Source organism: Sinocyclocheilus rhinocerous, unplaced genomic scaffold (assembly GCF_001515625.1).
Source record: "Sinocyclocheilus rhinocerous isolate Xijiao unplaced genomic scaffold, SAMN03320098_v1.1 scaffold1907, whole genome shotgun sequence".
NCBI classification, from domain to species: Eukaryota; Metazoa; Chordata; class Actinopteri; order Cypriniformes; family Cyprinidae; genus Sinocyclocheilus; species Sinocyclocheilus rhinocerous.
This window is the reverse complement of record NW_015628766.1, coordinates 698,382-723,360: the sequence shown is the minus strand read 5'-3', so window position 1 is coordinate 723,360 and position 24,979 is coordinate 698,382. Positions and strand designations below refer to the sequence as shown.

The 24,979-nt window shown below is 37.3% G+C and overlaps 2 pseudogenes; one reads left to right on the top strand and one right to left on the bottom strand.

Moving 5' to 3' along the window:
* The window catches only part of LOC107738469 (elongation factor 1-alpha, somatic form-like), an 8,095-nt pseudogene extending 2,832 nt beyond the window's left edge, over positions 1-5,263 (top strand).
* Positions 5,264-6,144: 881 nt separating this feature from the next.
* LOC107738470 (potassium voltage-gated channel subfamily KQT member 5-like) overlaps positions 6,145-24,979 on the bottom strand; it is a 152,355-nt pseudogene continuing 133,520 nt past the window's right edge.

The window sequence follows — 24,979 nt, the reverse complement described above, 5'->3', positions numbered from 1 at the left end:
AAAGATTTATATTTTAAATAAATGCTCTTCTTTTAAACTTTTTATTCATCAAAGAATCCTTAAAAAAAGAATCACAGGTTCCAAAAAAATATTAAGCAGCACAACAGTTTCCAGCACTGATAATAAATCAGCATATTAGAATGATTTCTGAAGGATCATGTGACACTGAAGACTGGTGCTGAAAATTCAGCTTTGCATCACAGGAATAAATTAGATTTGAATGTATATTAAAATAGAAAAACGTTATTTTACATCACAATAATATTTCACAGGCAATGAATATTTATTTTTGATCAAATAAATGCAGCCTTGATGAGCATAAGAAACTCCTGTAAAAAACATTAAAAATCGTTCTGATCCCAAAGTTTTGACCGGTAGTGTATATGTTGTGTATGTATTTTTTCTTCACCTAGTAGTATCACACTTTTAATATAACTATAACTGTGCTGTAACACTAAATATTAATATTGATGGAACGCTGCTTGGTCAATGAAATTGGAGGACTGAAAATAATTGTTGCATAATGCAGTATCTTATGTGACATAATCCATTTGTTTAAGAAATTAAATTGCAGATTTTCTCTAAACAGGTATATTTTCTGTACTTTTCATAGATGGGAAAAGGCTCTTTTAAGTACGCTTGGGTCCTTGACAAGTTAAAAGCTGAGAGAGAGCGAGGCATCACCATCGATATCTCTCTGTGGAAGTTTGAGACCAGCAAATACTATGTCACCATCATTGATGCTCCAGGACACAGAGACTTTATCAAGAACATGATCACTGGCACTTCACAGGTTTATATGTAGTAGCATAACAAGGCCAATCAGAAAGTTGCTCTTTATTCATTGAAGTATTTTCATAATCTTAAACATTTAATTTCTTTTGATACAGGCAGACTGTGCTGTGTTGATTGTGGCGGCTGGCATTGGAGAATTTGAGGCTGGTATCTCAAAGAATGGCCAAACACGAGAGCATGCTTTGCTGGCATACACCCTGGGCGTCAAACAACTGATTGTGGGTGTCAACAAGATGGACTCTACCGAACCTAATTACAGCCAGAAGCGCTATGAGGAGATTGTGAAGGAAGTCAGCACTTATATCAAGAAAATCGGCTACAACCCCGATACAGTGGCATTTGTTCCAATCTCTGGATGGAATGGAGATAACATGCTGGAGGCCAGCCCAAACGTTAGTGTCATATTAACTACAGTTTTATATATTTCAGATTATTAATAGACTCAATAATTCTAGATATTTAAAGAGCATAATTTAGCTTTTTACAAGCCAAACTCTTATTAATTAGATTTATGTTATTTGTAGAGATTAATTATTTCCATTACTGTTTGCTTTGCATTCAGTACTGTATATATATATATATATATATATAAATGTAATTAATGTAATTTATTCCAGTGATACAAAGCTACATTTTCAGCAGCCACTACTGCAGTCTTTAATTTCACGTGATCCTTCAGAAAACATTATAATGTGCTGATTTGCTGCTCAAGAAACGTTTCTTATTATTATCACTGTTGAAATCAGTTGTGCTGTTTCATATTTTAATGGAAACTTTGATACTTTTTTTTTCAGGATTTTCTTTATTACAAATTCCTTTACTGTCACATTAATTTCTTTCGAAAATATTTTTTTCTCCTTTGTAATTCCTAAGAGGTTCTAAACATCCCAAACCTTCCAAACTGTTACATGTATTGGCTATAATAATATGTTTTCTCTGTAGATGACCTGGTTCAAAGGCTGGAAGATCACTCGTAAGGATGGGAGTGTCTCTGGGACGACTCTGTTGGAGGCTCTGGATGCCATTCAGCCTCCAAGCCGCCCCACTGACAAACCCCTTCGCCTCCCACTGCAGGACGTCTACAAGATTGGAGGTATGAGGACACCCAAACAGAAAGGGTCTCAATAAGAAACCCACTTGTTTAAAATGAACTTCAAGATTATGTGTACAGTATAACTAATCATTTTCTTGTAAAGTTGTGTGACCTGCAAATGGCTTACAGGTGTCTATGGTTTTTTTAAGAGATAAAATAACTGAGATTGCAAAGACAATACTGATATTTAGTAAAATGTTCTGTCTGAAGCTCTTCCAGGTGATAATGTGGGATTTAATGTGAAGAATGTCTCAGTCAAAGATATCCGACGTGGGAATGTTGCAGGTGACAGCAAGAACGATCCCCCACAGGAGGCAGCAAGTTTTACCGCACAGGTAAAGGTCTAAATTTGGTGTTTTATAGTGTTGTAAAGCCTTCTGACACAATTCATGATCTAATATTTATATTATCTGAATATTCCTGTTATGGTTTCACTGAAAAAAAAATTGTAATCTAAAAATAGTAACATCTAAATTAACTGGTTTTATACTTACAATCTATATACAGGTAGTCAAAATGATGTAACATCACTGAATCAAAATAAGTACATTATTTTATACCGATAAAACTCATTTCTATGGGTTAAATCAGGAAGAAATAACTCTTTAGGAAAATGATTGCAGGTTATTACTTTTTACAAACAAGATATCCTTTTAGATTTTACTGTGTTTGACATTACAAACTATTCACTGATCCACTCTCTGCTCTGGTCAGGTGATCATTCTAAACCATCCAGGTCAGATCAGTGCTGGTTATGCCCCCGTGTTGGACTGCCACACTGCTCACATTGCCTGTAAGTTTGCCGAGTTAAAGGAGAAGATTGACCGTCGCTCTGGGAAGAAGCTGGAAGACAATCCCAAGTCCCTGAAGTCTGGGGATGCTGCTATTGTAGATATGATACCAGGCAAACCCATGTGTGTGGAGAGTTTCTCTGAGTATCCTCCTCTTGGTAAGGGTCGTATCTTAATTTGGATTTAAAGTTATGGATTCCTTTAGTATCTTTAATATAAAATGCTTGACTTTATTACCAAATTCACTCCTACTGTAAACATGACTTTTTTTTCACCATGTTTCAGTGCAATGAACTTTCTGTGGTGGGCATAATATAATTAATAATATTTGCTTAACGGGATAGTTCACCCAAAAATTACAATTCTGTCATTAATTACTCACCCTCATGTTGTTCCAAACCCGTAAGACCTTTGCTCATCTTCAGAACACAAATTAAGATATTTTTGATGAAATCCGAGAGCTTTCTGACCCTGCATTGACAGCAACACAACTGAAATGTTTTATGGCCTAGACACGTAGTAAGGACATCGGTAAAATAGTCAATGTGACATCAGTGGTCCAACCGTAATGTTATGAAGCTACAAGAATACTTATCATGTGAAAAGAAAACAAAAATAGCTACTTTATTCAATGATTTCTTCTCTTCCGGGTCATTCCCTGGTTGGTTTATATACGAGACCACCGCGGTGTTGTTTGAGTGGACAATCACATGATGACCTCTGAGGTCTGGGAGGAAGTGTTTCAGAGCCCGAAACACTGCCAGCATCTCCAGGCAATTTATGTGCCAAGAGAGATGATGGCTTTCCCACAGACCCTGGTCTGAGAGACCACTCATGATCGCTCCCCAACCCGTGAGGGATGCGTCCGTCGTAAATGTTATACGACGACACAGAGCACCTAACACAGGTCCCTGAAACAGGAACCAAAGCTTCTTTCACATGACTAAGGGTTGCAAAATGGGTTGCCCCTCGGGGAAAACCCCCTGGTCCTGAGCCACCACTGCAGGGGTCTCGTGTACAGCAGGCCAAAAGGTATCACGTTGGAGGCGGCAGCGAGGACCAAATCGATACGATATCAATATTGATACTGACGTGCCTTTGCGTCACAATCTGTTTCAACGTCAGCATCTTGAATCTGAACGTCTTGAGCGGTTGAGTTGATCTATGATAGGACGCAACCCCCATCCTTCTTGGGAACGAAGAAGTATCGGCTGTAAAAGCCGGACTCCCTCTCGAGCGGAGGGATGCACTCTATAGCCTCCTTTCTCAAGAGGGTAGCCACTTCTTGTTCCATCACCAGAGCCTGCTTGGGGCGTACCACGGTAAGTGTGACCCCGTTGAATCGAGGCAGATGAGAACTGAACTGGATTCTGTAGCCTCTTTCCACTGTCTGCAGGACCCAATAAAACACATATGGCAGGCATCTCCAAGCTGCCAAAATGTCTACTAAGGGAACCAGCCTCTTGAGACTGGCCTCTGGTGTTGTCAGAACAACCGACTCGGTGCCCTGAAGTGAATGACTGGCAGAGACAGACCGGTCTGGCTGTTCTGGTATAACCACTGGAGGATGTGAACCTCCCAGGACCGCTACGTTTCCAGGCCACTCTCTTTGCTGTCTTGCATATTGACTGATTAATTTGTGCACTGACAGACACACACACTTCACACACACTTTGAAGACGTACACAACACAGAGCGCTTGCTGATGAGCAGAAGCTAACGCTGTTTACACGGGGTGCACTTTTAAGCTTCCTAGTCACTACGTCACCCTACCCGCGATGTCTCTCCACTCTATTGGACTGATTTCACATGTGCTTCAGGATGCGGCCACGTAGAGGCGTTCCCAAAGCATTTCCGACGCAGCGCGAGTTCTTGTGGGGGAAACATATATATATATATATAATAATAACTAAGCTCTGTTTTTCTGATGATCTTCATTTCCCAGGTCGCTTTGCAGTGCGTGACATGCGTCAAACCGTAGCAGTGGGCGTCATCAAGGGGGTTGAGAAGAAGACCCCAACCTCTGGGAAGGTCACTAAATCTGCCCAAAAGGCCCAGAAGAGCAAATGAATGTTGTGCTGGGCTGCGAACACTTGGGTCAGCCACACCATCCCTCCTCTTCTCAACTCCATAAATAAAGCTTGGTTAATTATCACAATGCATCGCAAAAACAGAAGAAGGAAAAGTAAAACTCGCGCCTGCTTGACAATGATTACGATTGTGATAAGTATATTTGTTTAATTTTATGTTCTGTTTGAATTTTAAGTCTTCGTTGTGGTATTTGTTCTATTGTTAAATTGTTATAAGCAGTTTAAGCAGATCTGCCTCTAGTGGGAATGTAGAGTAAGCTTTGTTTATCCTGTAGCTTGTGTTGAATATCTAAACCCTCTTGCTAATTTTGCTTATGTAACCTTGCTTGTAATAGTAACTAACTCTTCTAGCTTCTAGTCTAATAGGTATGATTTTATGGTGGTCTGTTATGTTAGTTTGATGTGTTGTGACAGCTTTATAATTGAAGTTCAGTGTCTTTTTCTGTGTGCATGAATCTACAGTAGCTAGCGCACTTTACTGTCTACCCTGACAGCGCTCTGAACAAGCATAATTCTAGGGGAGTTGGAAAATGAGCCTATTTTCAAAAATAGTGGAGTGTTCCTTTAACAGGGAATATGATTCTCCATTATCTAATGTATGTCGGTTCATAACCAACAATAAAATACATTTGAACTCTGATGCCTGCTTCTAAATTACTAGACAAAGAAATAACAAGAAGACAACATCTTTGATGAGTGTAGGCATGATATTTTAGATATTTGAGAGCTCTGACACCAATATTCAGTGCTGGTGCACATGCCAACAATATTAAATCGACTAAAAACAATTAACTACAAAACATTACATAATAAAAAATATAATAATTATTTGCAATTATAATCATTTATAATTAACAATAATAAAATACATTTTTAAATAATTATATTATATATAATTATTATTTATAATGTATATTGTATAATAATGTACTGTATATTTACAAAAATAAGATTTTAAGTTGGCTGTGTAAAATGCAGTTGTAATAAAAAATGACATGTAATAAAAAAAAAAACAGCAACTGATGTAGTACAGAAACTATGAGGTGCGCCTCTCAACATTTAATCTGCTTTATCAAAACTGTACAATTTTCAGCAGCATCAGTTTCCTCCAACATGTCTGGCACTTTTTTTTTTTTTTACATAAGAAAAGTAAATGACCCTTTTAATACAATATGATAAATTCAGAAAGTGCAACATATTTCTACTGTCTTATGGTCAGACACTTTTTTTTCCTATTTTTGTCATGTTATGAATATCGGGTTGATGAGCCTTTTTGTAATAAGACTTTAGACATGCAGTGTTCATGCAGACCAATGAATAGTTCATGCCATCTCTCAACATTTCAGCAGTTTGATTATTAATCTACCACATTTGATTTTTTTTTTTAAATGTTACAGTACATTTGTAAAAGAACAATGCATGCAATGATATGTCATGTATGGTGGCCTATATGAAATCGTAATCGTTCATCCTTTCAAATAAACCAAACTAATAGAACACGTATAAAAAATGATCTAAATTTGCTTTGCCCTCATAAAAATACAAAACAATCCAATTTAAAATAGGCTTTCATATCAAAGTTTCATTCCATCAGAGGTGGTTTCTAAGAGTTTGTAAAATATTAGATATTGCGTTATTTTAGTCGAACATGTGGCATGTTCATAGTCTCATTGCTGCCCGTATTGGGTGTATGTCCACTTGCTAGGTTGTGACTAGCACCAGCAGTATTACTTGTCCTAAGCAGCTCAGAGGAGTAGGATGCATCAATGGGGGTCTGGGAGAGAAAGTTGAACCCTTGAGTATGTGTCTTATTTGAGATCTCAAGGTCTCTATCGCTGATGAAGAGATCAGCTTCTCCCCAGGCCGTGACTCCCATCTCAATGCCCCCAGCTGAAGAGTCCTGGCTGCTGCTAACACTGGTGGAGAAACTAGCCTGACTAGAATGTGTGTCCACACCAAGACCTTCCAGAGCAGGCTGCATGAGGTCCTGTACAGAGAAGGAATTCCCCAGTCCTCTATCCCCACTGCACTGGCCTTGAATCGGGGCAAGAGGAGAGACTGGAGCAAGAGGGTCCATCTCTGCATCCATGCTTATATGTCTCCTCCAAGAACTGTCCTCTTTAGCTCTGGGTCTGTTTTTTTGTTGAAGCTTGCAGCTAATACTAGAGTTAAGCCCAAAGTCTATACCAACTCCTCTGAAGCAGGATTTGGAGTAGTCGGTGGGGTCTGACCTACATGGTTCCATGCTGCGAACTTGGCCTGTTTGTGGAGGAACAGAAGAAAGTTGAAGTTTTGAAGAGGCCGGGGATGGAAGAGGTGGAGGTGGTTGACGGACACATGGAAAGTGGCCAACAGAAGAGTGAAAACTGCTGATGCTGAGGATTTGAGAAGGACTCACTTGTGCTGATGGACACTCCAAGGAAGGGGTTGAAGGAACGTGGAAGGTTGATGGGTTAAAAGGTGAGGCAGAGGCCGGATTGAGCCCAGGAGATGATGCTGTGGAGTTGTTCTGGTTGAGGTTGAGTTCTTTGGGGGCTAATATTAGTTGGAGGGCTCTGGGGTGATTACCACAGATGGAATGGCTGACCTGGGAGGAGCAAGAGATATCCTTACTGAGGATGGTACTCTGATAGTCGGAGGTCTCCTCCAACCCAAAAGGAGGAAGAGAGGAGAGAGTGAGGGCAGAAGAAGAACCCTTCTGCAGAACCTGCCGGTAGATGTCCAGCAAAGAGTCCAGCTTAGCTTCAATAGACTGTACCTATAGAGACGGTAAACGGAACACAGATTGTCAGAAAACATGGGTTATGTTTAATACAGTGGTTTTTCAATAAAACAGTTAAAGGGGAAAGAAAGATTGTGTATTTTTAGCATTTTAATTTAGATTATAGTTTGCTAAGGCCCCCTGGTTAAGAACCACTGGTTTAACTGGTTTAGTATTATGTTTAATATGATAATCGATAAACAGTAAAACATGAGACAATGACATGAGAAAAAAAAATTAAAAATCAAGGTAAATATCATTTCTGAACAGGATATTATATTGTGTGTAATTTCCATTCAAACATGAAAATATTATATATTTGTGTGTATTTAGGATATGTAAAAGACTAGCTATGAAAATAGCCTTATCAAAGAGTTGGCCATTTTTATTCCAATAATGTTAAACAAATCCATCACAATCAATTTCATCCCATAATATTATTAAACACAATTCATCTTTAGAAACAGAAATGAGACTGTGCATTTTACAAAACTTTAGAAAAAAAGTCTCCTATGATGCATGTATGTCCATAGTTAATACATATTTAATAACATTCAATGAAATATGAGATTAATTGATTAAGTGTGACATCCAGGACATGTGATTATGTAATGCACTGTTTAACTGAGTGTCTCTATACTCACTTGTCTTTCTACCTTACACACCCTTCCCAGCATGCTCATGTCTTCCAGAATGTCTCCGTCAGATAATAGCTTTTCTCTGACCTTTTTATCCATATGCATCTGGCCCCTACCAAGAATCTGATCCACCCTGAAAGTGAGAGAAAGATATGTTAGCAAAAAGACACAGGAATGAAATGTGTGCAAAGAAATGAAGATTCTCATCCTAATGAGCAGACAGAGAATTGAGAGAAATTATGATAGACATTGCTACTATTAGCAAACCGGATTCAAGATTTGAATTTATTTTGTACACTCAAGTCCTTAGTGAGGAATTCAAAATTATATAGACTTTTTGTTGTTATTGTGATGTTCTGGTTTGGCCACATGGTGGCACTGGTCTCACTTCATTACAAATCTTGATAATTTGACTCCACTAGGCTTCAGTGAGAAAATAAAATAAAAAAAGATACCGATTTATAGTGACAAATGGCTTGAAAAGAGATACTTGGCATACAACTGTCTGCCTTTAAATTAGACTACATCTCAACTCCCAAGGTTTTATGGAATACCAAAGTGTCCACTTATTACATACTTGAGAAGCAAATGCGTCAATTCGTCTTTCGACTATTTTTTGCTAGGTGATCATGAATACGGAGTAAACGGACATTCTACGCATTTGACAATTTTCCTATAATATGCAGCAAGGCAGTACACACATTCAAACGCAGTGTTCTGAGTCGAAAATGTATGCAGTCATGATGAATAATGGCACATAATGATGTGCAATAATGATATATAGCTTCTTAAACACTCCACATCACAATGTCTGGCAGAACCTCAGGGCTTCACCACCACCCAGTGACCCATATATGACCAAGGAGAAGCACTGCCTCAGGGCCCTCAGAACAGATGTGTCGTGATGACATTAATGCAAACCCAACATACCAGTGTGGATAAGATATAGAGGTCATGAATGTGGTTGCTAATAATCTTTGATTGTCATTGTTGAGTAAATGTTTTAGTTCACATACTGTATTATGCAACGTAGACTGATGTTCAAACTGATGTTACACAAGATGAATGTTCTTGATGAATCAAATTCTTGATTGCCTGTGCCATTGTTAACCTCTGTTGATTGGGCTACATGTTAAGAAATGCTTGTTGCTGCTCTGTTTAATGCTTTATATGAGCATTGAATGTTATGGGTGAAAGTGTTGATTTATGAGTATGTTGCAATGAGTTTTGATTGGCTGTGTATCAGGTATGATATGACCCCTGTTCCTAATGTGATATTAGCTGTAATTTATATGTAAAGAGAGAATGCCTAGTGATTAGTGCACATGCTTCATTTTGCGCTCATGTGGGTAATGCAATGCGAGTTCAAATCCTTCCTTTTCATTTCAAGTGGCATAAAGTAAAAATTAAGACTTGTGTTATCTGCAGGTACACTTGTAGACCTACTCTAAAAGACAATTGTTAATAACAATAAGTGTTAATCGATCAGCTATAGGCAGTTCTACAATAGGCACCAATGTTTTTATTCAGATTGAGTCAGTTCAAAATCAGTGTAAAGTAAAGTAGCTCTACAGAAAACAATAGTGTTGTTATTCAGCTTAATTCTTTTCAAATTTTGTTCTCATCTGATGGTGTCAGTCAATGTGGTTTTATCAAAACTTTTCTGAAAGTTAAGGGTCTTTCAGACCCCAACTAAGCAAACCAGAAGCTGACAGTGGCAAGCAACCCAAACTCCATCAGGTGACACAAATGAAGAAAATCTTTTGGGAGAAACCAGGCTCAGTCTGTGGACCAGTTCTCCTCTGGCCTATATTGCAAATATATTTACACATACAGTATTTACACATTAAGCTTGAGAACAAATGAAAATAAGAGAAAGTGAAAAGTGACGTGACGTGTAGCCAAGTATGGTGTCATACTCGTAATTTGTGATCTGCATTTAACCCATCCAAGTGCACACACACAGCAGTGAGTAGTGAACACACACCCGGAGCAGTGGGCAGCCATTTTTGCTGCAGCACCTGGGGAGAAGTTGGGGGTTCGGTGCCTTGCTCAAGGGTCTAACCTCAGTCGTGGTATTGAAGGTGGAAGAGAGCACTGTACATTCACTCCCCCCACCTACAATCCCTGAGGGTACAGAGACTCGAGACTCGAACCTGCGACCTTTGGGTTACAAGTCCGACTCTCTAACCATTAGGCCACGACTGCCCCATGCCCCCTCCCAAAACTTTTGCATATGGTGGAAAAACATATTCGTACAGGAGTTGGTTTATCTTACCTGGTTTGCAGACTCTTAATTCGACAGAGCATGTCTAGATGACCGGCTGAATATTGCTCTATTACATCCTTTACGTCATATGGGCGCAGAGTTTCCTTAAACTTCTTCTTTGCCACATGGAATTTCATGATCCTGCAAAACCATATGCTAATGTTATTCTTCCTTTGAAGTCTTATGCAGCCCAAAACAAATATGTGAGCACAAATATTTAACATGAGAATCTGTCTAAAATACAGTACAACTGATAATGATACAGGATCCTGAATGAACTGATGATTTTTCAGCAACTAGATTATCGAAAGGAACAATAATAATAATAAAAAGACCTTAGCCCAGTATATTTCAAATCAAATCAAATTGGGGTGACTCAGAATAACCACAGCAATGTTTCTGAAAACTAAGGTGATCAAATGACAGCGTAGACAAATCCAACACCCTGAGAAAGTCTGAGATTGGTGTCACACACACGACCAAACAGAGCCCAGCTGAAAGCTACAGGGTTACCACAGCATTTCACCTACAGCCTGGAATATTCAGTGAAGCAGGACAGCCTAAAGAAGACTGAGTTCATTTTTCATTTCTCATAGTAAAAGCAAAAGTGAGAGGCTGGAAAAAATGAGCACATACTGTCAATCAAGCACTCAGCTTTCCACTGACCAACACATACTAGACAAAACAAAAAGAAAAGAGCGTGGTTCATGTGTGTCAAGTGTGAACAGTATGACAGTATTCTTTCTTCATAGTGAAATTAGTGAAACGAGATAATGAGACACTGATTCATCTCATGCTCTCAGTAACTATGAGAATAATTATATAAGACTGACAAGCAGACAATGCCATATTCATTAAAGGTGATGTGCATATTTTTGTGTATTTATGTTAAAATATTTTCTCAGTTTAGGCTCTAGAGTTTCAGTAAACCTTTTATAGGTTGATTTCTCAGAAAATTGTAAACACTGTGGCTCTGCAATGCAGTCAAACATTGCACTTTCTGCATAAGGCCTGTTTAAGCAGCGATCCACCCAAACACGATAAAAAGATCAAATTAAAAAGAACACTATGCTATGGTTAGCCAGGTTATATTTGTTTGGGTTTGTAAAACTAAAACCAATTAAGTAACCCTGAGTTTGTTCAACTCGTTTTGTGATATATTGTACAGACACCAGTCCAACAAAGCAACATTGGCTCAACCAGCGGCGTTGTTAAAAAAATTCCCACATTGTGCCACACTATTCGCCTTTTCAAAAAAATCATTACGCATCTAGCATGCAGGCCACAAAAACAGCTCGGAAATTAGCTTTGGTTAATACCGCATGCTGAAACTTTGAATTAATTCATATCAATAATCACAATGACAGCTCATCAAATGCTGAAGAGTTCTGAAATACTATACAGCAGTGAGAGAAGTGAACTGAAGTGAAGAATCGCTGCTCTTACCTCACTGCTCTGATGATGGTCTTCAGTGCAGGCGGCAGGTCCTCTGCTGACATGTCACAATGGCACCCTTTCTCATCAAAAGCCTCATCCACACCAACGTTAGCCTCACCTATGAAACACACAATGAAAATTTCAAAAAATTCATACAGAGTCAGTCAAAAAGGAGAGATGAAGTGAAAGCCATCACCAAATGAAAAGACCTGGAGGGAAATGGAAGAGTAATAAGCACGAGAAAAAGCAAACAAACAAAAAACAGCATTCATTTTTCATAAAAAAATCTTTAAAAAAAAAATCTTAGGTTCAAAGATCCTACTCAAAACAACATCTGAGACCAACGTCAGAAGACAAATGCAGCAATTGCAAATGAATATAAACTAATGAAGTAGTTCAGGTCAAACTGAATTGAAACTGAACAATTGTACAGTACTTGTACTAAAATACATCTCTAAGAATATACAGAATTTTAAGTCAATCAGAGTTTATATAATAAAAAGCACACACTTTCACAGGTCCTCATGATGTAAATCTCTCTTGTTAAAATATATATTTATGCCTGTTTTTCTGAGCTAGCATGTCAAATTACATTTCTGTGAATTTTACAATTGTAAGCATTACTTTAAAAAAATACAATAAAATTATATTGGTAATAGTTCACATTTTTGGGTATAGTTTTCTGTGTAAAAAGAGGTAAATGCAGATTCAAGTGCATTTCAAGTGCAGGAAGCTGAACTCCCTCCCGACCTTGCCCCCCCTCCCCTCTTTTGCCCCACGCACCACTGAACTCTGACCCTCTGACGGACTCTCCCACTCCCCCCTCCCAAATACACACACACACTGTCACTTTAATCAGTGTGATGTTGTTTACTTCACTGATTTGCACTCTTATTTGCCATGTGCCTTGTGCTGCTTTATGTATTTTTTTATATGTTTTTTTTACATTTTACCTTATTTGTATATTTGTATAGTTGTATTTTATATTTAATCTGTATCTATCTGTATTTATGTTCTACTGTTAGTGTTATCTGTATGCACCAAGGGTCTGAGAGTAACGCAATTTCAATTCTCTGTGTGTATGTGCTGTACATGTGGAAGAATTGACAATAAAGCAGACTTGACTTGACTTGATTTTTGCACCTACTGTACAAAAGGTTATCTATGGCTACAACTATGAGGTAAACCAGAGACTGTGGAAAGGGAAGTGCTGTGTTGGATGCACAGGATTAATGCTAATTCAAGAATTCTCACAAACTGACTAGAGAGGCTGTAATCGATCAGTCTATTGAAAGAGGAAGATATTTACGGCCATAGGGCATCACTGAGGAAGGGATATACGCTTCTGGTTCAAATCTGAAGGTTTTCAGTTTGTGTTTTTTGACTGTATTGGGATTGTTGGATTGTTGAATCCAGGATTGAATCCAGGATTGTTGACTGTAGAATTGTGCTACTTCTCGAAAAGTTATAAGGTTCACATAGGTTACGCCACTCACTTATGACAGTCAAACAGTTGGAGACTTTTCCTGACAGTCCCTCACAAGGCCCGTTAAAATTCAGAGATGAAACACTCTTTAAACACATAATCCAGTCTGTAAACTGCATGTCAGGGTAATTGTTTACTAAGAATTAAGATTAAAACGGTTGATTAAAATATGTTTGCTAACTAAAATAATAAAGGAATTATAAAGGAATAGTTCACTCAAAAATGAAAATTTGCTGAAACTTTACTAACCCTCAGGCCATCTAAGATGTAGATGAGTTTGTTTCTTCTAAACAGATTTAGAGAAATTTAGCATTACATCACTTGCTTACCAAATGTCCATCCCCTGTTTTAGCTTGTGAACAGTTCTTGATCTGCATATTTCTCTCCTGATTCTTTACTTTTCACAGATTTTTTTTTCACTGGAGAAAGCAATATTATGTATTATGGACTCGTATTTTAGCCGGAAGCAACGGTTTTAAGTTAAAATGTTATAATGATGGATTTGTTTTTACAAACACACAGTTTTTCACTGTTAATTGATGGACTGGAGTCATGTGGATTACTTGCGGATTATTGTGATGTTTTTATCAGCTATTTGGACCCTCATTCTGATTCATTGGTGAGCAAGTGATGTAATGCTACATTTCTCCAAATCTGTTCCCATGAAGAAACTCATCTACATCTTGGATGACTTGAGGGTGAGTACATTTTCAGAAAATGTTCATTTTTGGGTTTAATATTCCTTTATAAATAAAATAAAATAAAATAAATAAATAACATTGGCTGAAAAAAAAAAAGAATACTCCAATTATTATAACAAAAATAAAAATCTGTTTTTGTAGTAATTGAGTACTCATATGGTGAATAAATTGACCTGTGTGTCTGAGTGGGAGAAGACATGATGCCAGTAAGATTACTGAATGACTGGTTATATTTACATATAAACCTTGTTATATTTTGTTACTGTGATTTGATACTGTGTTTGTTTAATTCATATATGATCATGAAGCAAAAATGAAAATTCCGAAGGTGTTGCTCGGAATCAGAAAAGGGGTTCCCATTACATTTGGCTGTATTATATGTAAATACTTGTAGCCTTTTGTACTGGGTTTCCTGCTTGTTTCATGAAAGTGCTTTACGTCTTTGGCTGTAGGGTGACAGAACAAGAAGCACATTAAGACACTTAAAGTTGGGTAATATTTTTCATTAACCCTTTCACTAAACTATTCTGATTGTATAATGTATATGATATAATGCCTTATGCCTTACAGCTTTCCCACAGGATAAAGACTTCAAATTACATCTAAATCATACCATGCCTTGATATATGCATTCATTATTATGTCTGAATTATACATAATACATAAATTACAACAGAGAGATGCCTTAACCTCATAGGGGATGTAAACAGAGCCTTAGGCAGTATAGTCCAATGAGTGGATGAAAGAAGTTTCTCATTCAGAGCATTGTTTTACTCTTTACAGTATCTGCTGTTACAACAGTTATTTGTGGTCCTCGTATTTAACTGGATAAGCAGCAGCATTACAGTGCTGATATTCTCCCCAACAACACTGGGACATTCTGCTTGTCTATGTTTCCTGTTCCAGACAGGCTTTCATTTTAAGCATTTGTGGTGGTGATTTTTCAGTGACCCTTTCTGTAGGCCACATTCATACATCATCTTTGTGTGTATTATGAGTCACTAAATCATTTACTCAACTGATTGGTACAAAAACACAAATACTTTTAGGAATGGAACACTACTATACTGTGTTGCTTTGAGACGTGCAATGGTTGATTCTGCTTCGGTTTCATTTGTAAGTATTTATATTGGTAAAGCACAGACAAAGTAACTGTGTCTTAAATTCAACTCCACATCGACTCCTTTTATTACTGAACTTTTGTATAAAATCAATATCACGTTTGCATTCCTCTGTTGCACTCCTGCCATTGGTTCAATGAACAGAAATTCATTAAACACAATTCGAATCATATCACTACATGGCATGCTTACACACTGATAATCTGCCATAAACAAAGAAAAAAAAAAAAGGAAAGATAGAAAAAGGGAAGAAGCAATGATGAAGAAATGAATCCTAGTTTAGTCAATGGCCTTTGGGACCCAATCAGGAAAACTTGGACTCACAATGATCTCAATCAAAGGGACAAACTATTATTTTTGATAACAACCAAAAATTATGAGAATTACAATCATAATCATAAGTATGACAATCATTATTAGCTCTCTAATGTGTCACCATGGCTGGCTGTAATTATATTGGTTCTCTGAAATTCTGAGATTTTTAAAAATCAGTCACAATGTTATTTATTTATTTGGAGGAAGAAAAAAAAAAGATTTCCCAGTTTATGTTCAGATTTTGAATTTCATTATATCCCTTCACTACATAGCCAGTGCAGAATAAAAAAGTATTGAGCTAAATTCTAATTTTAATGCAATTAAATCACTGGTTTGTTTAAAGTAATTCTCCAATAAGAATGTTGTTCACCTTCAGGGGTGGACCGTGATTGGCTCTTGAGACGGAGTGAGGGTCTGAATCGGGTGCGGTCATTAAAACTCCAACTCTTCTGGACCTTGGCAGGACTCGATCCATCAGTGCTGATCTCAGCTCCGGGCGAACGTCTGTCTGTAACAGATATCTGCCTGCTTTTAATGCTCTGTCCACGTGGGCTTGCCATTCTTACCCGGTCCTTAAAACTCAGTTTCTGACTGAGAAGGGAAAAAAGGGAGAGAATAAGAGAGTGGAAGAAAGAACATCACTTTCCTTCCTGCCATGAGACATGGCAATGGCAATCAAAGAGCAGCATGAAGCACAAAAAGTGCAGAGGCCAAGTCATTTTTATTAGTTCTGCATTGCTTGCTTAGACCCCCATAGTATTAGAAGTGCAGTCAAACAACCACTCTAAACAATCATTATGAAAGAGCCCTTCAGGTATAATATGCCAAGACAAAATCTAATGCAAGATGAAAGACTCTAGAGGAACATCGAGAACAGAGGGATAAAAATCCTTTAGAAGTAATCTGTCTGTCTGTCTATCTTAATTGATTTACATCAATGTGGCTTGAAAGTTTAAGGATTTTTCACTTAATTACAAATATGTTGAGATATTTATGTGTGTTTAATTGTTCTTTTATTACATGCTTCGTGAGTACTGAAATGCTCTTCAAGCTATTTTTCATGCATGGTTATTAACATTATGGCACATGGTCAACACTGTAGATCAAAATCTTAAGTATTTGATTGCATTTGCTAATTTCAATGATTAAAATTTCTAACGATGAATATTATTTAGTCACATGTCAATTCAGAGATGTTCACAGGTCACTGATGCAGAGTCCAGATCAAGTCTTTAAAGGTCAAAGTGTAAGTCAAATCTCATTTATGGTGAAACTTCTGTGAACTTTTGCAGGTAAAAAAGGTGAATTGCCTATTGTCTTCAATAGTTTAGCGATACATAAAGCACCGCTCACATAGAGGTGACTTTCAAACCAAGCAGCTTTCTTTTGGTCAATCTGATAAAATGGCGTAACCAACTTAAACTCAATGTAAAATCTATGTGTGGAATTTTTTTCCCCTCATTGGAAACACACTAACGTGCAGATTTGTATCGAAATGACTGGATTTCTAACACAAAATTGCATAGAGCAACAGTAAATATTACCATGCCTTTGGGGTCAGATTTACTAACAGCTTGCGCCAGCGCAAACCCTCTTTTGGTGTTAAAAACAGGATTCACTAAAGATGCACAGTGAAAAATTAGCAATGAAAAGGCATGGACAGTTATTTTTGCAGCTTATTGCATATGCATTTGTAGGAGTTTCCCTTTCAGATGCAAAATGTATGGGAGGAGAGTATTTAACTCACTCAACAGTTGCACTCTCTTTATTTAGTAAATCTGGCCCTTTGTCTTTTAGTCTCATGCTATCTGCTTAACAAGTAGCCTCGTGTGTGTACACTCCTTCTGTCAAAATTGGCAAAAGCGGCAAAACTATGGTATGAGGTTTTACAAAGTCTGCAAATGCCATTTTGAGAAAATATTTCACGTTCAGCAATTCCATCTCTTCACAAAAAGCTAGAGTATATTTTCTGTTGAACACTCACAGAAAAACATTATCAGTATCCAGTTGAAGAGAAAATACACTGTACTCCTCTCTATTTCAGAGAAAACAATGGGACAGACAGCTGAACATGAGTCAGAGAAAAGAGCAGCGGCCACTCAAAAATGCAGCACTGCAGTGAGTCATCCACTTCTGCTCAATAATGTCACATTAGCAACCATGCTAATTATGGTATCATTGCCTCTTGGTCATTGATGAGTACTGCATCATAAATGAGTGGATGGATAGTCGTTTCACACAAACAACTGGTCAGAACGCACAGAAGCACCATATCCAAACGCCTCTTTGAAATCTGATGTTCACTCTTCAAGACAATTGTTACAGACAAATAGATTATTTTAATTGATTTGTTCTGCACTTAATAAATACATAATGATGTGGAAATGATTTCGTCTGGCCTTGTTCATGCTGGCCACACTATTACGGCTCAATCTGAAGTTCTATCTTAGTAATTATGCAAATAACCCCACTAGCTCTTCCTGTTATCTGGACTGATGACACTATGCATTTGTAGCTACTGTGTAATGCAGTCATTCAAACAGTCTGACTTGACTTTTTCATCTCCATTATTTTCTCTCTCTAATTGAAGTCAAGGCCCCCAATAATCACATTTGTCTGGTAAGTGACAAACATGAATAAATCTCAATTACTTGCTATTCCATATTCCATTACATTTGTTTAATGTATACATTACTGATGAAAATTAGTGTGCACTTCATAACAGATGGCAGCAAAGTCTCAGACATCAGAGGAAAGATGATTTTGTGTTGGCCAAACTATACTGATCAAAAGCCTGTTTCCTCCTCAGATTATAAATATGTAAAAAAGTAATTGCGAGATGAAGGTTGAAATAAGAAATAAAGTCTCAATTGTGAGACTTAAAGCCACAATTTTGAGAGATAAAATCACATAGTGAGCTATAAAGTTGCAATTACAAGAAACAAAGCCATAAGTGAGAGCTACCTGCAGGTTTATACATGTATAAAGTCAAATTGGAAATTCACTGTAAGATATAAAATCACAATTGCGCAAATTTAAAGTGGCAGTTATGTGGAATACAATTGTGAAATATAAAGTTACATTGCAAAATATAAAGTCACATTTTGAGATATAAAGTCACAGTTAAAAGATATGAACTCACAATTATTAGAAATATAGTTGGAATTACAATAAATAAAGCCTCATTTTTAGGATAGAAAGTAACATTGTGAGACAAAGTCGCAATTACCTTTTTATGTTTCGTTTCAAGGCAGAAACAGGCTTCTATAGTCAAATGAGGTTTGACACTAGCATAACAACAGTAATGGTTAAAATTCTGTCTCAGTTGTAAATGATTTATAGTATACAGTATATAGCATATGTAACAATACAAACCTTGTAGTTGACTCTCCTTGATCCTTCCTTTGGGTGTCAGAAGGTGGTGTAGAAAGAGAAATACATAAGTGAGATGTTTTCAATGAATCTTCAGTTGACAATAAACTACACATGACACAAGTTCAGATTCTTTGGATCCAGTTTACCATAAAATACTTCATGCATACTAACGCATCAAAAGCAACAGCCAGTTCAAAACATAATGCATGGATAAATGCAACCATTAGCATATACATGCATATCAAAACATGCAGTGTATTGCATGACATTCAAAAGCTCAAGCAAACAAACGTGCCATATTTGAAGCCCTACTAAATGACTAGTTTATTCTCTGTGTATTTACAGTAATGCATTATAGCAGGTCTATTTACATTTCAGGGACCTGTGTGATACAAGGGCATATATGAATGATAAGCCAAAAGCAATGATGTCCTTTGTCTTAATCAGTTCGCCAATTTGACTGCTGCTAATACTATTTACCAAGATGGAGCACTGTTCATTCACTTCATCTATGATTGGGCCATTATAACAGAATGTGGGCATAAATGCGAAATGGAGAGAAACATTACTGTCCATTCGCTTCATTTTTTCCCCTTTCATTTTGAGAGAAAGACTGCAATCAGGTGATTTCATGGACAGCTAGCCCTATATTAGACCTGCTATTGTCTATTTATAATGATTCTTGTGATGGCCATGAAAATATCAGATAAATACGAAAAGGGACAATTTACTTTTTTTAATAATTTAATGAAGAGGACGTGAAAAGAAGAATGAAACGTGTGGGAGACAGGCACAATTACGTTACATGGGGAAATCAAACAAATAGAGGGAAAGATGAAAGTTTTCTATTGTGGAAAATGAATGAAGCGAGGGAGCAGGCATAGAATAGGAAATAGAATAGCAGCTGCCAGGAGTTTGTACCTACTTCGTAGGACTGCAGGTATGCAACGCCTTCAAATGTGGTTTCCAGGTAGCAACGGAAACCGAGTTCTCATCAGCCGCATAACTACGCCACACACACTACATGCAAAAATATATAAAACCAAAAGAACAAGAGATAAAGGAAGAAGAGGAAAAACAGAAGAAAAACAAGCCAATAGAAGAGAAAGAGAAGAAAAAAAAGGAAAAAAAGCAGATTAGTAAAAAAAAACTACACTTGTTTTTTCAGTCAGAGCAGGCACCCATACATGCCTCAGGACAAGGACTGTAGACTCATAGTGACGCCAAGTGGCCTCAAGGTAAGGACGATTACCATCAGTGGAGTAATATCGCCACGCAGCCTTATTCAGGGTTAGGGAGAGTAAAACATTGTAAGCAGAAATATAATACACACACACACACACACACACACACACACACACACACACTCCTATTGGTATTCCTATCATTATGGGGACATTCCATAGGCGTAATGGTTTTTATACTGTACAAACTGTATTTTCTATTCCCTACCGATAACCCTACCCATCACACAAAACTTTCTGCATTTTTAGATTTTCAAAAAACATTCTGTATGATTTCTAAGTTGTTTTCCTCATGAAGTCAAAAAAAAAAAAAAGTCAAAATTTACTGGTATTACTATCCTTGTGGGGACATTTGGGCCCCATAATGTAGGGAATACCAGGTACACACACACACACACACACACACAGGGTTTCATGTTTTATGGGGACATTCCATAGATGTAATGGTTTTTATATTGTACAAACTATATTTGTTATCCTCTAACCCTACCTCTCACACAGAGCTTTCTGCATTTTTAGATCTTAAAAAATAAAAACAAAACACATTCATTCTGTGAAACTGTGATTTATAAGCCCTCATGGGCAGTGGTGTAGTGGTGCCTGGAGAAGTGGGTATACTGTTAATTTATGTCCCCATAAGCGGGGAATATTTGGGTTGAACTTTAAGCGGCCCAGCAAAGGATGAACGGCCTGTGTTATAAACAGTGACGTGACACACATTGTGTTTATCATTGCTTTCTGTTTCTGTGTACACTCTTTTCTGTGTAGAAAATAAATGTAAAAAAAAAAATAAAAAAAAATAAATAAATAAATAAACAGTGACGTAAGACTAGTCTTGCATATTTAGTTCAAGTCAATAATTAAATATTATTTTATCACTCTGCGCGCCTCCCTGACATGCACTCAAGCCCCAGACCGACTCCGCTTGTATTCACGTGATTTGTTGAGATGAGAGGCGGGCGCGGACGCAATCATCAATCAAATTCAAAGGGAAGCCGGCGCATCACTGTCTTTACTGGGTATGTTTAGGGAATATTTGCATTTATTCACATGCGATTTGATTAGCTAGTCATGGTGGACTGCCATGATTTTGGCTAATGCAGGACACTACTGAATGATACGCATCAGAGGGGATTTAGAAGTGGGTATACGCAAAGCCGACTGATAAAGAAGTGGGTATACGCTGTATACCTGCGTATACCCTCCACTACACCACTGCTCATGGGCATCAAAAATGTCCCCACAAGGTAAAAAATTACTGGTACTGCTATCACTGTGGGAACTTTTGGTCCCCATAATGTAGGGAATACCATGTACACACACATACATACACAAACACATAGAAGTAAAGTTCCCCCAATGCATTTTGCAACAAACTCTTAATTGCTGGTATCAAAACAAAATCTGCCCCTATTAAAACCAGCAAAACACTGAATATCCAAGTAAATAAAATCCCTTTGCTGTGAAATGAATCATATTTGCCTGTTAGGTAACACTATCCGCAGTCTCAGCCATTTCATAAAAGATTTATCAGGCAACAAAGACCATTGTGGCGCATTTAGACACAAATAACAGTTATATAAAAATATATGAGACCATTAGCAAACAGTGCTCTACTCAGAGGCATGACATTTGACATTGTCATAAAAATGACACCATAAACCAAATTCTACTGTACAGGATTGTAATCTCCCCAAATGTGAGGGCAGATGTAACGGCTCTGGTGTCTGACCTGTATGAGGCAGGCAGCAGGATTCCTTCTCTTCTCAAAGTGCTTCTGTCTGTGCTGTTCTTGAACCTTCAGGGCAAAACCTGAACCCAAAATACCCTGCAATGCAAGTAAAGTAGAACCATGTCACTAATGCTTCAGACAATAGGACTGTCGGAAACACACTCATGCTAGCATCTTTAATTTAACTGATCTGAGTGGTCAAACTCAGCTCCCTCAAAGATTATCATTTAATGACAAAAAGTGGAAGTCCAAAGGGGTGAGTTGTTTAATTCGAAATTAGAACATACATTTCCACCACTTCCATCAGCCCATTTAAGCTGATTTGTACATTTGGCTGCAAACCGTGTTGCTCTGACAGGGTAATCAGCCAAACTGCCTTTGCATTTTCTCACAAAGACACCAAATTAACTTCTGCTTTATGAAAATTTAGCCAAGAATAAGATTTCAATTTTGTAGAGAAAGCTGAAAACCAAGAAGAACATTAGCAACTGTCCCAATTATGCAAATGATTTTCTTTATTAGTGTTGTATCTGGAGAAGTGACAAGATAAACAAACACTGGATTAATTTTGTAAGTAGTGTAAAGAAGCAATGAGGATGTTTATTTTGTTTTTATTTGGCTGTAAGTAAGCTTTACCGCAGGCAGGGTGAAGAAGGAGATCCCGAGCAGGGCAAAGCCAGCAGATAGCATTCGTCCAGTCCAGGTTTTAGGAGTCTTATCTCCATAACCTATAGTAGTGAGGGTGATCTAATAAAAACAAAAAACAAACACAAAATAAAAAATAGGAAGGGTCAATGGAGAACTTTCGAGTCACCATGTACTTATATTTGTATCTGTATCTGTGAACTACATAACTTAAGTTTTGATCTTAATTTGCCAAGATGATGAAAGACTTGCCAATCTGGATCAGATAACTTTGAATAAAGGCTATTATAATGATTTATGACAGAATGTCCTTTAGGACTCAGATTTAAAATTGTTTACAAAAGTGAACAAAATGTAATTTAAATTTTTTTGTATTTACATTTTTAAATTTGATTCTAATACATTCATTAATGTTACCACAAACTGCATAGTCCCAACATTATTCCACATAAACTGAACAGAAAACAATTCTGTTTTCTTTAAAAATTCATGCTCTAACCCGCTAATAACTGACTGCATAAAACACATTGGGGTCGATATAAACTGTTTATCCTCACTGCAAGTGAGCTGGTGTTTAGCGTAGTTTGGGTTATTTTTCTTTTTACTTTGTGTAATTTTGTTTATGGTTTTTGAGGATGACGGTATGTCAAGCAACTTGTCCATTTTGGCATCTGGTTAATTTGGCTAGCTTTTACCTAGTGACAGACTGAATTTGTGGCCAAAATAGCACAGAGCTTTACTGTCTTTGACATCAACAACAAATATACAGGAAGCGTTAAAGTTAATACATCTATTTTTCTATGCATGATTACCTGGTTAGTTACACTGTATTATTTGCACTTAGCATTGCTTTTCCCCTGCAATTTGCGACCTCATCAGAACAGACCTGCTACCTAGTAGTTATATATACATATATATATATATGTTCTAGATATTTTTTTGTAATACAGATAAATCTGTATGTGTTTATGTCTACACTTATGCATAAATATGCATTTGTGTATCTTTTGGGTTGAAACAACCCATATGAGCCTGAAATTTATTCTCTGAACCATCAATGGCATCCAAGCGAGACCAGAGATGGCGTTTGTCATTTTGTGCCATCATGATTACTTTCTATCTCCATGGAAATTGAATCTAATGGGCCTCCGTATAACCTTTATGGAAACGGTTTCAATTTCCCAAACAAGGTGGAAGGCAATGATCAAAAGGCTAAAAAGTTTGAGCCTGAAAAATATAACTGAAATGTGATATCAATGATCATATTAAACTGAAACCAGTACATCTTGCAGTTTTCCAGTAATGTTGGACATTAGCAAGAGTGGCGAAAATTACCCAGGAATAATTGCGTAAGAGTTGCAGAATGCTAAGAACACGCATTTGGCACCACAAAAACTTCTTTTGTGAAGCTCAGTATAAGTCAGAATATTACTTGGACTCTGGTGAAATGTACCATTGTGAGGAGATGTGTGGTGTGGAGACTCACCGTGCCCCACCACAATGCATCCGCATAGGTGGCAAAGTCTTTATTGAACTCCTTTTCCACCAGATAAACCAGGAAAGAGGAAAAGATGAGCACAAGGAACCCAATGTACCAGGCGGTGACCAATTCCTGTTCGACAGAGAAGAAGATACTGACATTAAGAGGACATCTGCACACCAGGATGATACTTACAAAACTACATAAAGTACTTCAGGAAATGATACAGTAGTTTTTGCTCATAAAACAAAGCGTGCTTTTAAATTAGTATATCAAAGTCATTCAAAAAAAAAAAAAATTCTAGATGGTGACTTGTCAATACAATAAACTTCCCTTGCTGTGTGCATAAACTACAGATCCCAGAAGCTTCCAAGTTCCTCCACGGCGGTCCATGCGTACCATTCGCAAGATCTGTAAAAACCTTAAGCTTCGCAGTGCAGATGTTGCAAAAATGTTGCTTTGACTCCCAGCTGAAACCACCGCAACAGAGGCAATAAGCACTATAATGTCTGACGGTTGGGGGAAAAAAACAGAAAAATTTATGTTAGAAAACATTTTAAATGAGTAGCATTATCGCAGAATATCACAGGAGATATCATTTGCCATGTGTGCTTTAACTGCATGTAAAATTCTAAAATATTTATGTAGATGCATGGTCCTCTGGACAATTTAATTCTGACTGGTCGAATGCTTTTGCATTTGGCAACATACCAGTTTCTTTTCTTTAATCTTGTTGCCAGGCCAGTTGTTTTCTATTTTATAATGGACTATTTTTCTTAGTAGATAATAAAAGAGATAATAAAATAAATAAGCAGTAATAAGAAATAAATGTATTAGGGAGTATAATGTGTAGACAGCTGGTCATTATTCCTAATGGGTGATCAGGGCCCAGAAATCATATTTTTAAGGAGACTCATTAAGACAAAACTGACTGTTTTAAAATATGACGATCTTAACTGAAAATACATTTAACCTGCATCATCTTTTTGGTTCAATCTATGAAAGC